The 17,937-nt window shown below is 35.2% G+C and overlaps 1 long non-coding RNA gene across 1 annotated transcript; it reads left to right on the forward strand.

Annotated features, from left to right (window-relative positions):
- The first annotated feature begins 3,319 nt into the window (after positions 1-3,319).
- LOC115923546 lies at positions 3,320-10,858 on the forward strand. Its single transcript, XR_004063959.1, has 5 exons — positions 3,320-3,680; positions 6,108-6,166; positions 7,867-7,960; positions 8,506-8,574; positions 9,109-10,858. It is a non-coding gene; the product is annotated as an uncharacterized LOC115923546 (long non-coding RNA).
- The last annotated feature ends 7,079 nt before the right edge of the window (positions 10,859-17,937 follow it).

Here is a 17,937-nt window from a genome sequence, read left to right on the forward strand (position 1 = left end):
CTCAAAAACATCTCTACACAAGGATGTATTGTTTTGTAACTTCAAAGAAGGATTAGATAACGAACAACAAAGACCTTACAAATAATTTGCTAAAGTGAACCTATCAAGTGCCCATATGCAATGTATTTAATCACCAGCTATCCACTCTTTTTGATTAGATTTCTGTAGGTCGGTTTGTATACATGGCTAAAAAATATAAATTCTGCCACATTCCACTTTGCAATCCAGTGATTATAACCGACTCATATGCATGGCTAGAATCAATGAATTATGCCACCTACTACCATGCAATTCACGATTCTGTCACTTTAGTGCACTTATGACCCAAAATCTGAACAGCATTCATAATAGGGTGGATTCACAATCAATAGCGCCCCCAGAGGCAAGCTGCGACAGGCCCATTTTTCAGCTCGCGGTTCGACATCCTTCAACCAGTGCAGCGCAGCAAAATGCTAGTCACCGATCAAAATAAAATGACCAAAGTGGTCCAAACTATGTAAATTTATTTAATACATTGATTTTTTTTAGATTAATGCAAATTTTCATTACCTATACCCACAAATCAATTATTGAATCTGACTTAAAATTTTGCCTGATTTTGGACAAAATTCAATACAAATGGTTATTTTGGGCCAAAAAGTGACAGATATTACCATATTGTAATTGATGGTGGTCAAATTTTTATAACGAAGAGGCCTTTTAAATTTTTTTTTGCTGATAAAAACAATTGGAACTAGATGGAATTCGACTGCGCGCAGTCGAAAATGATGCCTCCGTCATAGAGCAATTTTACAAACCAAAACAGAAGAAATTTTTCAAATTCAAGTACAATTGTAATCCATTAACAGGTTCTCAGAATATCGTGATTACAAACAATTTCTCATATACATATATGACCCTTTGAACTTTGACCTCATGATCCTAATATCTACTCAGCTCATTGGCTCTGCAAGATATCCAGAGTTAAATAGTAATCCATCTGTCAGTTCTAATGAGAATGCGTTCACAAGCTATTTTTGCATACATAATGAGCCCATGACCTTGGACCTTATGAACCAAGAATCTACACAGTTCATTGGCTCTGCAAGATACATAAATGATCTAAGTTTGGCAGGAATCCATCAATCTGTTCTAATGATAACGCGATCACAAGCTGTTTTTGCATACATAATGGGCGCTGTGACCTTTGACCTTTGACCTCGTTACCCAAAATCTAATAAGTTCATCGGCTCTGCAAGTAACATACATGACCTAAGTTTGGCAGGAATCCATCAATCGGTTCTTGAGATAACGCGATCACAAGCTGTTTTTGCATACATAATGAGCCCTGTGACCTTTGACCTTTGACCTCGTGACCCCAAAATCTAATCAGTTCATTGGCTCTGCAAGATACATACATGACCAAAGTTTGGCAGGAATCCATCAATCGGTTCTTCAGATAACGCGATCACGAGCCGTTTTGCATACATAATGAGCCCTGTGACCTTTGACCTTTGACCTCGTGACCCCAAAATCTAATCAGTTCATCGACTCTACAAGATACATACATGACCAAAGTTTGGCAGGAATCCATCCATCGGTTCTTCAGATAACGCGATCACGAGCTGTTTTTGCATACATAATGAGCCCTGTGACCTTTGACCTTTGACCTCGTGACCCCAAAATCTAATCAGTTCATCGACTTTGCTAGATACATATATGACCAAAGTTTGGTAGGAATCCATTGATCCGTTCTTCAGATAACGTGATCACGAGAACGGGACGTACGTACAGACGTACGTACAGACGTACGGACGGACGGACGGACGGACGGACAACCCGAAAACATAATGCCTCCGGCTACTTCGTAACGGAGGCATAAAAATTACCCCTGACCAAAAGGGACTATAATAGTCAGTTTTGGCCAAAATTACCAAAACGTTGTGAATAGGGACTATAAGACTGATATATTTTGAATCAGCAAAAATTGTTACTCCAGATCAGCTACCGGTATTCAAACTTACCGATCTGAAATTTCTGATTAAATTGCCAAAAATCTCCTAGCATATATAATAATGCCACAGCTGACATATTTGATGACTTTTCCCATAATGCATCGTGTGAAATTGCCAAATCACTGGTTTTGTTAGATGGCGCTGTGGAATCCACCATATTGCTTGAATTAAGGTAGAATACATGTATCCATGTCCCTGTTATATCAAGGTGTATGGCAAAGATATATTAATATGACATTATTTCAACATTTTAACCTATAGCCTTTTTGTGATGTTATATATATATATATATATATATTTTTTTTTTTTGACCCAGAGTGCAAATGGTTCATGATCAGACAGTTCCATGGTCACTGGAAAATTTGAGTCCATTTCTGTAGGAGTACAAAGTGCTGTTCATATATAAGAGCAATTAAAGTGAAGCCTCTTCATCAGCAATGCAGAGTGAAATTTGTAATCAATATTTATATGTACAAATTGGCAATCTCTTGTCGATTTTCTACCATTTTCATTTTTTAACGTACGAAAGAGCAGAAAATACAAATTATAATTGCCAAATTGAGGAGGAAAAGTTGATTCATTCAGAGCCGTACAAAACTGTAAACTGCTATGGGCTAATATAGTGTCGATGCTGTGCATGTGACCAGGTTTCCATGGTGATAACATTTATCCAGATGTTGCCTCTTAAACATGAAATGATGAATGATTTATAAGGTGATGAAGATTGGATAGTGCTGGATCACAATATATTGAATCTCACTACAACCTGTGAAAGCTATCGGTATATTGTATCTATATAGACTGCTGTAATGTTGCTCTACATGGAACTGGCATGAGCACAGCTATACCTGGCAGTGTCTGTACAGTAGTATTTAATGCTCCTATATATTTGCAGATACGAACAAGAAATAAAAGAAACTAATTTGTAACACATACAAATAAAGCTTTTTTAGACTCTCTTTTATCTACCTGAATAGGTGGCAGAGTATCACCACGATAACTAATCATTTCACTTCGAGAGCAATAATGATGATTGAATGCAATTCAATATCCACACATTAGACTGAAATTATGTATGTTCTAGCACGTTGAATGAGCCAATTTAATTTCCCTGTTTGCCAGGTATGCAACAAAGAGCAGGGAAAGAGAGAGAGAGAGAGAGAGGGAGAGGGAGGGGGGGGGGAGAGTGCGAAAGTGAAAGAGAGATTTATATATATATATATATAGAGAGAGAGAGATAGAGAGAGAGAGATAGAGAGGGAGAGAGAGAGAGAGATTTAACATGTGAAAGTGAACCAACAAATGTGTGAAAGTGAACCACGTTTGTACGCGTCCCTATTGGTTCACTTTGACAAGCGCCGATTCTGCCGATGTTTCACTTTCACAAGTGTGAAAGTGAACCAAATATGATGTGGAGCGCCATCGTAGTATTACGCACGCCAAACATTATTATTTGTATTCTTTAATTTCTTCATTCTATTTGATTATTTCAACTCGGAAGTGTCTCAAATAATTTTCAAAAATCAAAGTAATATTTTAGATTTAACTCCCTCTCGTGTTTTATGATTTTGAATCATTTAAAGTAAAAAATGATGTACTTGATCTCTTGATCAATTTGAAGCTACGAATTTATCGAAAACTACGCTGTCAACGATCAACTTGGGCAGAGTCGACGGTCCTGAAAAGGTAGCATAAATTTCCTTTTTCAAAATCATTCTGATTATTTAAGTAATCTTATTTTGCTTCCGTATTAAGAAAAGTATATATGTAATGAGTTTTAAATGCTGATGAATTAAGCAATTCAAACTGGAGCCATAAGACAAACCAAGAAAAGTTTTCATTTTCAGCATCCAGCGCTAGCGGGGAGTGCGCCTACGTAAAGCCGAAGCCTAAGGGGACATCGCACCGTCGATGACTGTCGCGTCACCGCCGCGGCCTCGGTGCAGTGTGTGAAATAATCATGATGAATGTTAGACTTGGACCTAATTAAGAGGGAGGGTATAACGTAAGGATACTGATAAGAGGTCATACACTACCTAACTTCCACTTCCACTGTACAATATAAAGTATAGAGTCTAGGTCTAGTTAAAAAAAACAGATCTAAAAGTAGGCGTTACGCCGTTAGCAACTAACTAGATAATAGATTAGCTAACACTACAGTAACACACTAACACTACAGTTGCACACTTTGCTTTCAGCAGCCATTAAATTTATATTAATTCAGAATGTTAGTGTTGTAGATCTAGATCTATGTGCATTTCATCTAAACTCTTTTACCAGGGGCGGTATTCTCAACATTGTAAGTTTTGTGTTATCTTTTGTTGTATCTTCCAGAGATAACACGGCTGAATATTAATAAGTAATATTATTGTAAGTTGGTATTCTAAAAATCATTTTATCCCTGTGTTATCTCTTGAAGGACCGCCTCTATCTTATCTTTGACATGCACATTTTTATGGACCCTACCAATCAAGATCTATTTTATTTAGTCTAAGCATGATATTGATAAGTAGACTAGGTCAACCAATAGGAGAACCTTATGTCATACTAAAGATCTTGGGCGTAATTAGTTAATTGAGCGCTTATTATGCACGTCATTATATTCGCTGTGACACTTGGATCATGAAGACAAGTCACACTTTCACTTATAGTGGTTAAGAGACATCACACATAAATCGTCATATCCTAGCCAAACTTAAAATTGGTTGTTTGGTTATTTTACCTGACTGCTAAGAAAGCATAAATGCTTGTAAGTAAGCAACCAGACGGCTGATGGCTTTACCTGGTAGTGAGGATTAATGCCTTACCAAAGCGCATCGACTTGGTTTCGAACCACTGATCTACCGACTGAGCTATTGCGCTTCCTCATGTAATTTCTTAGAAAGTTCTCAGATCATCTGTGATGTCTCCGGTCAACACAAAATCTTCTTCCAACTCGTCTATTAGTAATAGTATTGGCATTTTATCACTACGAAAGATACAACCCCCCCCCCCTACCTATTGTAAATATTGTTGTAAATACTATGCAAGATAAGATAAGATAAAAGATACAACAATTTTCAGAATACCAATTATTTTGTCATATTATCTATCGTACGCATATGCAAATGAGGATTAAAGCCACACTGTCCTACTTGTAGCTACTTGCTCCCTCTATAGAGAAAACAATGCCTAATCAGTTACCATTGATCCCCATGATTCTCTTTTAATTATGTTAATTAAGAGCTGAGTTGATGAGATAACCATAACCACCTGTCCAGTGACCGTGCAGGGTGGTGTAATCCCTCCTATAAACTAGTACAGATAAGCTTTAAGTGGGATTGTATTAATAATACACATGATTACAACCGCACAAAAGTTTGAGCGCAGGCGTGGCCAAATAAATGAGAGCAGAGTAAAGATACAACAAAAGTTACAACAATTTTCAGAATACCAACTTTATCTTATCTTCAAAGATAAAACAATATTACAGATAACACAGGGTTCAGAATATGGCCCCTGGTTTTGAATAATAATAATAATAATAATAATCTTTTAAAGTTCACTCCAAATTTTATTAAGTTAAACCGAAAATGGAAATTCTTTTTGCCCAATTGATCGTGAGCCCGGCAGTCACTGAGCAGCGCCAGATCGATGTTGCTCTATCCCTTATTGTTGAACGCCAAACAAGGTAGCAGCAACTCCCGTCTTTTAACGTCTTTTGGTATGATGCGGCCGGGGTTCGAACCCACGACCTCCTGGTTGTGAGGCGGACGCTCTACTGACTGAGCCAACGCATTTATTATCATCTACTTTGATCTTTGATCTTTAAATACGAGATATACATGTAGAATTGTAGATATACTTTTGTTTTCATTCAGAGTAGATGCTCTATATAGATTTCACATATACTGTTTTGATCTGAAGTAGATATTGATACACTGTATAGTTATAATATTTTGTAGTTATATATACATAGTTTACAGTACATTTTTTTATAGTAGATAAGAATGTATTGAATTGATCTGTAGTATATATTGACTTACTGTTCTATGGATGTAGATATAATGCTTTGATCTGTAGTAGATGTAGATACACTATTTTGATATATTTAATTCTGTTTTTATTTTTCAGATAGAAGGTAGCACAGCTATTGAAGTTCTGTTTGGGGATGATGGAGATGGTGGTAACTGGTAAGAACAGTGTTGTTGATTTTATTTACTTTTTTTCAATTTAATTGTTTTTGTGTGTATAATTGATTGTCTAAACCACACATATTTATTAATTCAATATTGAAATTTTAAAGATATTTTTTGACACAGGGCTGTATTTCATTAGAATTTATTTGTTAAAATACTTGATATAAATTCATTAATAGCAAATTACAGTCATAATTACTCATTCAATATTAGAATATTATAAGAGTAAGGAATCAATAATTATAAAATGGAAAAGAAAAATGATTAGAGACTGGATGGAGGAGATATGATAAGTGAACAAAATGTGAGGTAGAACCAGTGAAGCATGAACAACTGAGGCTCATTCAAATATGATGCAGTAAACTGCAGCAAAACAACTCCGCACTTTTTAAATGTGTATTAATGGCAACTGCGTGTAACAAAGGTCCTACGCTTATTTACTGAGATCTGTGTTATAAGATAAAGAAAGTTTAAGCAGATTACGGTTCATGTCATTAAACAAAATTGGCAGTATACTGCGGCATAAGTGGACAAGGCTTAAGAAGGGATACCGGTAATCACCATTATAAGAATAATAAGAAAGTAGGTAGGAATAAATTAATAATAAAAATAATATTACGCTTTTATATAGTGCTTAATACATCAACAATGTATGTACAGTATGCATCACCAATGTGCTTTACAGATATATTATTACCCCGGTCATCAGATTCAGGCTTGCCCGCACACAATGTATGCTCATTCTCTACTCCCTTGGGAGCTTCCAGCCAGGTGTCATTTCACAGATGCTCACAATGCTGAGCAAACTACTTTCGCATCCTACCGGGTACCCATTTAACACCTGAGTGGAGAGTGGCAATTGTAAATTAATGTCTCGAATTGGAATTCAAGTATAGGTTTATACCACGTAGAGGTGCCGTGGTCGAGTGATATGTCACGGGACTGTGGATCACAAGGTCCGCGGTTCGAGTCCCGCCGCGGCACTAATGTCCTTTGGCAAGACATTAATCTACATTTGCCACACTCAACCCAGGTGAGGTAAATGGGTACCTGATAGGATTATTCCTTGAAATGCACTGCCCTGATAACCGCTTTAAGCTAAAGCTAGGGTTCAGTAATAATTTCCTAACTCTTTGGAAGCGCATAGGGATGTTATATAATGTGATATGCCATATACAAGAATATGTATGCAGTAAATTTCAGTATCTTTATTTTAATCATCGTAGAGAATTTTGTCTTCAGCTGTCAGAGATAGTATTAAAGTACAGACTTTTAAAGCACCATGTCATAATGATTTCATTTGTTATAGCTCTTGTAAATGAACAAGTTTAAAGGGCATTCCTACCTTTGAAATAAGTTCATTAATTTGTATTACAGCAGAAAAAAAAAGGGAATAAGAATGGCGATAGAGTGAAATATATTGGGCCAGTACCGTTATAAGAAAGTTATGAATGTTTGAGATATGAGATCACTAAGTCTATGAGAATTTCACATTGGCAGTTTGGTGAAAGGATTATAACATAAACTCTCTCATTTGTTCTGTACAAAAAAGTCATCATTTTTTGTTTTTCTTGTAAGTGCCTTCTCCCTTCGGGCAAGATTCAAAATATATTATAGATAGCAGTGTTATAGTTCCTCTAAAGAGAATTGACCCTCCTGAGTCATAAATTTCATTATTTATATTTGATTTTTAGTAATTTTGTGTGTTGGAACAAATGGAAAAGTTGTCCGCCCCTACATCATAGAGACATTACAGATCCAGCCAAATATGGAAAGCCTAGACCTATAGTGAGTATAACTTTCAAAAATGCATAACTTTCTCATGTTTTGTCCGATTTCATTCAAACTTCACCAGCCTACTTCTCTAATTGTTCTGCTCTCCTCTAGAGTAGTTTGCTGTCGAGATTGGATTTCCCTTTAACTGCAACTAGGCATAGCCAGGAGACACTAGGGGACCATGCCTAGTATCCCTAATGCTAACCAAATTTTGGCCCCAGTTATTTATTTTAAATTTATTTTAAATACATGTATTGATATTTGAATAAGTTGACATAATTGTGTTGATTTGTACAATTTCTAGTGATTACACTTTATTGTGGATATGTTCACTTTCCATGCTATTACCAATTATCTAAAGGTTCTGCCTCCAGCACGATGTTATATGTATTCTCGATTGCCTTTCTTTAAACTATTTAGATAAAATCTTTGATCATGCTATTTTACATTTTCTTATCAAATTCTGTGTTTTTGCTAAGTCTACAGATGTATATTAGACTGTAACATATTTAGATTTATTATTTCTCCTTTTTCTTGTAATTTTCTTTTCTTTATAGTATAGCAGCAGATGAGACATTCATTGTCATTGCACCAGAAGACAAAGAGCCAGAAAAGAAAAAGAAAAGGTTATTAAGAATGAATATGAATATTGTACTAGAACCTTTTACTGATAATAATAATACCCATAGTAATGATAATTTATCTTGTATAGTGCATGATAATAATTAAAGAGAAAATACTTCAAAATAGGTTACAGATTGAGGTTCCTTATATCTGATTAGCATTTGGAATAAATAAAATGTGTATTAAGAGCAGACTGAGATTTGTCTATTGTAGTAATAGAGAGTAATAGAGAGAGATTATTCTGTAAAACTGGGGCAGCATAAGCAATGAATGTTCACCATACATGTATGTTTTTGTCAGAATAGGAAGAACAATAAAGATTTGTTTTGTTTACATGATTGAAGATCTCCTATTGGTCTGTATGCAGTGAGTAACTCATTTGAATAAGAAAAAGCTTGGTGTTGATAATGCAACTTATTCATAGATAATATGAGTAATATGAATTTGTATCTTCAATTATTTTTTTTAAACAACATGATTATTATTAATATATTTTCTTTCTAAATTGTCTTACTTTAAATCTCTTTGCAACACAGTACTTGTGCCTGACCATTAAAGCCCAACCAGAAGTGAGTTAGAAGTGAACAGAGCAGGCCATACGAGGAAACGCCCTTTACATATTTCTCCAGTTACCTGACACAAACTGCCTGGAAGAGTTCACTGGGTTTTCATTGAAATTGGCACTTAACACTCATACATGTATCTGCTTTTTATTTACATCTGGGAAAGGATCTTTACTGCTACCATCTGTAAGAGGAAACTAATTTTTTAACCACGATCCATTGGAGTTGGTTGCTAGGCCAAGCCAAGAGCCAAACACAAGATAGACACTATATTGGTCTGGTTGGGGTAGAAACAAAGTGATACTAACCACTGTCAAAATATGCCAATTATAATCAAGGATCACATGGCCACAAACCTACTTTAGAGGTCTTAGAGTTGATGAGCTTGCATACTGCAGTGTAGATTGATAAAGGATGCTTGACAAGCATGAAGAGATGTCACCGTGCAAGGTATATTTGGAACATGTGTTCTGTTTGTGCTACACCTCTACAATTATTTAAAGAAATGCCTATTGCCAGGTGAATGATTCTTCTTGCCAAACTGAACAAGCTCCATCTCAACTCCTTCCAGACTTTGCTTTCCTCGTTAAAGGGATAATGAAGAGCATACCCCTCAAACATTGCTCTTTTGATCCCAATGATGCTCATTGATTTCCTGCTCATGGCTGTTGAGTTGACTCACTATATGTAGAACAAAATTGGACTTCAAGTCCAATTTAAAGGGCAAAACAACCGTTGTAAAAAAATCATTTGTATGTAAGCAGAAATTAAGAGAAACAGAATGGCAAACGTTTGAAATAAATCAGAATGATGAAAAATGTATGAATGTTTGAAAGATGAGATCACTAAAGCCATGTGAATCTCAAACTGAAAATTTTGACATAGTAGCAATATTGAGGTGCAAGCCTTCAGCTAAATCCTCATTGTTTTGATATAAATAATTGGTATTGGTATTGTGCAATTATTGGGGCTAAAGGATGATGTCCAGGGAAAACACAGGTGAACTTGTTCGTGAACATGCCAGGACAAGCCAACTCGTATATTTATTCATATTTTATATACACACTGTACATGTATTCATTTGTTAGTGTACCTTGAGATCAATTTCTAAATTTTCTGGTTACGTTTTTTTATTTGAGATAAACTGTATTTGAATTTCCCATTTTGTAATAATTAAGGTTGACTAATGGATGATGGACTTCAGCTTAGCAATACACATGTAAATAAATCTATACAAATTTATTTCAATAGTATATACCGGTAGACCATTTCTTACAAGATGATCTCTACTTAAATACATGTACATGTAGCTAATTTAGAGCACTGATCAAAATGTATGTAAAATATAAGAGGAAGCTTGGAACATTGGTAACTATGTTTTTATATGAGACATATTATTTTATGAGGTTAAAGATAATCATAGTATACAAAGACTAATACGACCAGGTTAATTAACTTGTTATATGTACATTCAAGTTTGTTAAGATGAGCTTTCATTGTGGTCTACATGTTTTATCATATACTGTACATTGCTGCTTCTGACCATTCACAGATTTAAAGTTGAGTCGGAATACTTTATTGACCCCAACTTCCCATGATGTAACTTACTCAGTAAATTTAGATTATATTGCTAAATTTCTTGGGAAAGGTAAACATGTTCTTATGATTTGTACATGTGTATATGCCAACTTTTCTTTAAAACATTTCAAGATAAGTATACAAATACATGTACGGTATTCATATTTGTTAGCAGATGTTCCTGCATTTATTGATAAATCAAATACAAAACATTCAAATAACAATAATAGTATATAATATAATTGATTTACATAAAGAGTGACAACTGGAATACACACATAAAAATGCATATGATTGAAAACTTGAAAGTATATATAGAGGTAAGTAAAAGAATCAAGATAAACGCAGAGGCCAACTATCATAAGCATGAATGCTTGAGTCCATGGCAGCCGGGAAAGGTGGGGGTGGGGGGGGGGGGGGGGGGGGGTACATGGCGCTGTTATAGGAATATGTAGGAGAACAGAGAGTCATGTATGAAAGTGCATTTAACTTTAACAGTGTAAAGTGTCATTTACTTCATTATATTATCTTGTTCAATATCTTTGTTTTTTTCAGGAGTATGTAGGCTAAACTGCCTAAAAAAAGATGAAGAAACAAATAACTTGGACCCCCCCCCCCCCGCCAAAAAAAGAGACTTTTGTATAGTTATTTGTGTATTTAATAACAGTGTAATTATTTATTAGGTTCAAATACTATGCAATAACTTTGTGTGTATATGTATATATATATCTATAACATACAGTGTATTTGTGTATTTATTTCCAAGAGAGTCACAACAAGTTTTGTGCATTTGTCAAATTTCTTTCATTGCATTATGAATAATTATTCTGGGTAATTAATGCATGTAATAAAGCTCAAAGCCATGATCCAACTGAGGCACGTAGCTTGTTATTGTTCAAATCTCACCTGCCCAGGACAAAAAATTAAAATACATGTACTACTACTACTACACTGTGTGCAACACACCCCCTTCGTGGAGAAAGGAAAGTAGAAGAGAGAACACCTTTAACAAATATGGGAGATAACGAAATAATTAAATAAAGAGGAAAATGATGAGGAAGATGAATGAGAATTGCATGAGATTAAAATGAGTACATAGATCAAAATAGAGAGAAAAAGAGTGGCATATGGATTTAATATTTGTTGGTGTTTGTTAGGGGATGAGATGATGTGCTGTGAGTGCTGCTTTTGCAAGTAGTGTCGAGTGACGAAAACGTTGGCTCTTTAAGTTACTTACTTTCATATTAAAGTAGATACAATGAATGGCAGTCTATTTTCATTCAATGTTATCTTAATAACTTAAATTAATAACATTTTACCTCAAAGGGTAAAGTTGACATTACACTTTCCAGCTAACAAATTTTGTATTGCCGAAGATTTTGATCCCTCCTTTTCTCAAAAGTTTGAGCTAAATGGCTTATTTTTAGTATTTGATACCATGAGTAGTTCAGCTGGGCATGTGCCCAACAAATTTATTCTTGAGTCAGATGTAACAAAGAATTACCAACTCGTGGACAAAGGGGCAAACAGATTCAGATCTAGATTCACCTTCAAAATAAATTTATTTACCATTAAAAAAAAATAGCAAAAACATAAATAACATGACAAAAATATATTTTTGATAACAAAGATGTTTCAGGAAAATCTCAGGAAATAATGGTTGAACTGTACTAACTTCATAATATAATCAATATATGATTCACAAGTTATGACCTTCATGATAATTGATAAATATTTTTGTAGAAAATAGTAGGATATGTATAAAAGAAAAAGAAGCTATGCTTGTTTATTACATGCATAAAAACTAACGTTAGGTAACGTATGAGTGGGTCATTGAAAATGAACCAGGGCCACAATCACCACATCTTCCCTACATATCAAAGCATGCAATGTTACTATCATCATATATTATAATCAAACAATTATAATGTTAATATGTTATTTTACCATTATTTTCTTTCACATACAAATACAGTACAAAAACATTGATAATATGTACATGTCATGTACATATATTTGTTTTAACGTATCCCTAAAGAGACTGATTGATTGATTGAAATGGTATGTACATGTATTAAATAATAAATACACATGGCCGCTAGGCAGCTGGATTAAGTTGGATATACATGCACCATGCAATGCAATACAAGTTGGGGAAAACAGCAAAATGCAATCGGTTATTACATATTCATAATTTACAAGCATATCATAACAAATGTATAGCAAAATAAACATATGGACTATTGCACCAAAAAGAAAGAGAGAGTAGAGAGAAAAGGAGAGAAAGAGATAAAAAAAAAAAAAAAAAGAGATATATACTTGGACAGAAAGAAAAGTTAAGGCAAAAAGGGAGAAAATATAGATAGAAGAAGAGAAAGAGAGTGATTACTATATAGACAGCTAGAGATAAAAAGAAAAAGTGAGAAAGCAAAAGAAAGAGAGAGAAGACAGAGAAAGAGAGTAATTGGTAGAAATATAGAGGGAGAGTGAAACAAAAAAGAAATATCCATACATTATATCAAAATGTAGAACAAAGTCATTCTCCAGTTGTAGTCCAAGAGAGGATAGTAAACAGTAAACAAATATACTCATTATGGCCCGAATTCACAAAGGAGGTATCTAAACCCATAACAATGTTTTGTAAATGTTACACAAGGTCAGTATGTGTGACATAGGTACCAACACTTTTGACAAGCACTATATATGGCTGGTCTTTGACCAGATATTACAAAGAGGGAAATAGAGAACAAACAAAAATTATTTGATGTAAAATCTTTTCTCTGATTATTGTGAGATATAAACCTCATCATTCTTTGAAATATATAATACAAATGCGCTTTCTTCATTTTTAACCTACAACAACAGTGTACCATGCAATTGTTTATACTCTAAAGATATATGTGTCTTAAAGGTAATACAAAGTTTTGGTATGGGGTCATGAATTTGGTTCAAATGAACATATTGGAAGCATATACGTTCCTACAATATTCAGTGATCGTTGTCGCGGTCGAAATCGACTCTAAAGTTATGAATTGTAAATAATAAACACATTATGTTAAATAGCTCCCTCTCAAGGTCAAGATAATGATTAGCCTATAAAACAATGTTTATTGACTAAAATCGACCAATTAGCTATTCTCGTTCGGAAATTATATACCACAACTACATACTCTGAGATTTTCATGGTCGCAGCTACCATTGTACGGCCGTAGGAGCTATTTGAAATTTATCAAAATTTACCGGGAGCACCGGTAAATCTTTATATTCAATTTTTCTCGAAAGCAGAAGTGTTTTAGGCGCTAAAATTTCTGGTGTTTTTAATACATCCACAGGGGGATCCAAATTTATCAAATTGGTATAGAATCACATTCACCCATTTTTCAAAATTTCCCAAAACTTTGTAATACCTTTAATTGAGCATGAAACAATTTGTATTTAAAAAAAAAGATTTAATATCATGATTGAAATTTATTGGCAACATTTTCTGTTAATAACAATAATAATTATAACAATAATTATAATAACAACAATAACAATTACACTACTACTACTAACAATAATACATGTACATGTAATTGGAATTTAATTATATAGGGCATTTCCACAAGATATAAGGCACTACAAAGTACCAAATGTACTTTACCAATTTGAGTAAACATATTTACATTTATTTGGGTGATGCTCTATTATCTGCTGATTATAAGGTGATTTGGTAGGCAACAAGATCAGCATGTTTTTTAGCTTGTGCTTAATATGAAATCCAATCCATCTCAACAAATGATGGATCAAAATTAGACTTTTGATGGCTATTCAATTATATGCTCATCAAAAACAATATCTTGAGAGTACAAATAATCATTTCCTACACAGCTACATGTTATATTCTGAAGACCATAGAAAATGTACCTGTATCCTATGCCATTGGAACATTATGTGATAAGAAATTCTAAAATTCTAATTTGTAATTTCAAAATATTGTTAAAAAAGTGCAAACGTGTATCCGAACTATACAATTATACCCATTTAAGAATTCATTGAGTAACAACAATCCAGCCATTACTAGTTTTCCTATGTACCACTTACAAATATTGTGTTGTGACAAATATATCCAACTAGTCAAACAGCTAAAGACACCCTGGGTTACCGATGAATTTGTTAGTTTGTCTCATGAGAGAGATAAGCTTAGCAAAAAGGCTGATAAATCAAACCATCCACAAGCTTGGAGACATTTTAAAACCTGCCAAAATCATGAAAACAGCCTGAAAACTACCTAAAAGAAGGCATATTGTCATCGGTAAATCTTATCTAAGAAGAGTAACCCTTCTGAATTGTGGAAAGTTCTCAAGATTCTTACCCCTAACTCAACACATGGTGAATTAACCCACTAGCTTAAACCTACGTACCCTACATGCTTGTTCTGAGACTGAGCCGCTCATATTTGCCAATGCTTTCAATCAGTTCTTTGCATAAATTAAGAGTTAGACTGCTTCCAAATATCCTCTACAGAATATCCACCTTTCTTTTGAAAATCAAGCTGACATTGCTCAAAATGGCTTTTCTTTGGTTGATGTGACATAATATTTTGTGCTTAAAGAATGACAATCTGTAAAAACTTATGAGGCAACAGGCTTTATTAGAGAAAACCTCACCCCAAGAAATAACTTTGACTTAGAGATTTATTAGATTTTCTTGATAACGTGACGTACTATGTGAAGTCGTTTATCAAGTAAATGTATTCAAATTTATGGATGCTTCTTTCCCAGACGTGTGTGGTGATGAAGCATTTCATTTTACCTGCTATTATCCTTTGTACTACAATTGCCAGAATGCAAATTGCATAAATAAGTTGGTGCTCTTCTGGGGTCAAGGTTTTTCATGTCATGCTAAAAGCCTAAAAGGCATCACATCATGCCAAGAATATCTTCATTTATATATCTCTTGTAAATTTTCATAAGGAACAATTTACATCAAATGGCAGGAATACATCTCATTAGGCTATTATTATTATTATTATTATTATTATTTGTTGGTGTAGCGCTAGTGTCTGGCAGCTCCCGATCACACTCTTGATTATTGCTTAAAATTACCTTGTTTTTGCAGTAATAGCTACTTCAAATTTATACCATGTAAAAGTTTAGGACTCAGTGATCATCATGGTTCTACTCAGAAGAAGGAGTCTGGTCTTATTTTTGAGCAGTTTCTGGATATATTATTTCACTTTTCATTACAATCTGAGAGTCCAGCCAGATCTCCCAGCACCATACTTCCAGACTACTATTGTTCATGGTCATCCACTTGACTCATCACTGACAATAGTTGGTACTCTGAATGGCAGTGACCATCACATTGGCTATTCACTCTTCTTGGAAAGTGAACTGGACAAAGCCACCTGCCTACAAAGGATTCAGGACTGCTACAAAGAGGATCTTACGGAATGTCCTGATCCTTTATCTACACCAATTACTCCATCTATTATAACAATAATGCTTCTTGCTTCAAACCCTGACTGTACAGTTACTGCTACAAGAAAATATAGCATAGGGTTTCTTCATAAGCTGAATGCTGGAGTATTTACTTTTCACGAATGCTCACTATCATCACAGTTGTGTTCCGATTTATCGGCCCTAAGCCTGTTAAGATCACCGTGTGCTAAACATGGATGGGGCCTCATTCACCCTTCAACTTATCGACGACGAACAAGACGCTTATTCAAAGGAGGACACCGCAGTAAAAGCAAGTATGGCTTGCCAATCCGGGTCATTACTAGGTTTCCTTCATCTTCCGATGCACATATATATACACATCCTGAGTTTGTGAAGACGTCTGTGCCCAAAAGTTGCAACATCAACTTGATTACATTGACTGATCAGACTTATTTAAAGGATGACCATCTGTCGTTCTGTATGTTGAACGCCAGATCACTCCGAAACAAATCTACAGAATTCCAGGATTTTATATTGGAAAAAAACTGTGATGTTGTGGGAATCTGTGAAACATGGCTTACTCCGGATGACGATGCAGTCATCGCTGCCATCAAGCCTCCTGGGTACAGCTTTATACATCTCCCGAGGGCATGTAAACGTGGAGGTGGAGTCGGCCTCCTTTACCGCAGTGAATTGAACGTGATCGTCAACCCTCCATCAGATTTTCAATGCTTTGAAATGTTGTCAGCTACCTTGACTTCCAAGAATACCAATGTGGACGTTGTTATCATATACCGTCCTCCAGGTAACTCCGTAAAGTATACAAGTTTTCTTGACGAGTTTTCAAGCATGCTAGACGAGCGATTGCTAAAACCAATGTCGCTTATCATCACTGGGGATTTTAACATTCATTTTGACAATCTGTTGGCATCAAACACCAAGCAATTCAATGAGTTATTAGCAGGTTATGATTTGGTGCAGCATGTTTCCATACCTACCCACGACAAGGGTCACATCCTGGACGGTTTTATATCTCGTCAATCTGATGACAAGGTGTTCTCAGACCTTCGGATAACTCCAGGTATTTCGGACCATTCTGCAATTTTGTGCAATATACATCTGCACAAACCTCCATCAGTTGCACATCCTCGAGTCATGCGTAACATCAAAGCAATTGACAGAACATCATTTGCAACAGATATGATGAACAGCGAGCTTTCCTCGACATCTTCACCCACTGACGATGTAACAGCTAGAGTCGACTTGTATAACATGGTTCTCAGTGACTTATTAGATGTCCACGCTCCAGCTACATCCCGAACTGTCAAGACACGGGCTCATACTCCTTGGTTTAATCACGAAATTAAAAGTGAGAAACAAGAACGTAGGCGCCTGGAAAAGAAGTGGCGTTTTTCGAAGTTGGAGATCGATCGTCAACTGTATTGCAAACAGAAACAACATGTACACTCTCTTCTCCGCAAATCAAAACATGCTTACTACCAGCAATCAATAAGTGACTGTGGTAACGACTCCAAGAAGATGTTCAAATTTGCTAATGCACTCTTGAATCGCAAACAGACATCTCCACTTCCTGCGAACGCATGCAGCAAATCCCTAGCTTCGCTCTTCAGCCAGTTCTTTGTTTCCAAGATTGACAGTATTCGAAGGCACCTCTGTACCGATGTTGCTCCACTTCCACCACTGTCTTGTATTGGACTTGCAACACTTGCAGATACTACTTCAGAGGAAATTGAGTCACTTATCCGCAACAACCCTGTGAAATCATGTGAGCTTGATCCGA

Source organism: Strongylocentrotus purpuratus, unplaced genomic scaffold (genome assembly GCF_000002235.5).
Source record: "Strongylocentrotus purpuratus isolate Spur 01 unplaced genomic scaffold, Spur_5.0 spur5_scaffold_14, whole genome shotgun sequence".
NCBI lineage: Eukaryota > Metazoa > Echinodermata > Echinoidea > Camarodonta > Strongylocentrotidae > Strongylocentrotus > Strongylocentrotus purpuratus.